The sequence below is a fragment of the Arachis duranensis genome, chromosome 10 (assembly GCF_000817695.3).
Source record: "Arachis duranensis cultivar V14167 chromosome 10, aradu.V14167.gnm2.J7QH, whole genome shotgun sequence".
In the NCBI taxonomy this organism is placed as follows: Eukaryota; Viridiplantae; Streptophyta; class Magnoliopsida; order Fabales; family Fabaceae; genus Arachis; species Arachis duranensis.
Window position 1 is genome coordinate 34,156,990 of NC_029781.3, and position 319 is coordinate 34,157,308.

Sequence of the window (319 nt, forward strand, 5' to 3'; positions counted from 1 at the left end):
TCTTTTTCAAATCATATCTTTTCAATCATGTGTTTTCAAAATCAATTTCTTTCCTTTTTTCAAAGATACTTGCTATCAATTAATGATTTGATTCAACATTTCAAGTATGTTGCCTTTTCTGTTAAGAAAGGTTTAATGTTTGGATCATATCTTTTCTTGATAGCCAAGTCATTATTTTTTAAAATCAGATCTTTTTAAAATGTTTTTCAAATCATATCTTCTCAATCACATCTTTTTAAAAAAACCAATCATATCTTCTTAACCACATCTTTTTCAAAATAGTTTTCAATCAAATCTTTTTAATTTCTAACTTCAAAAT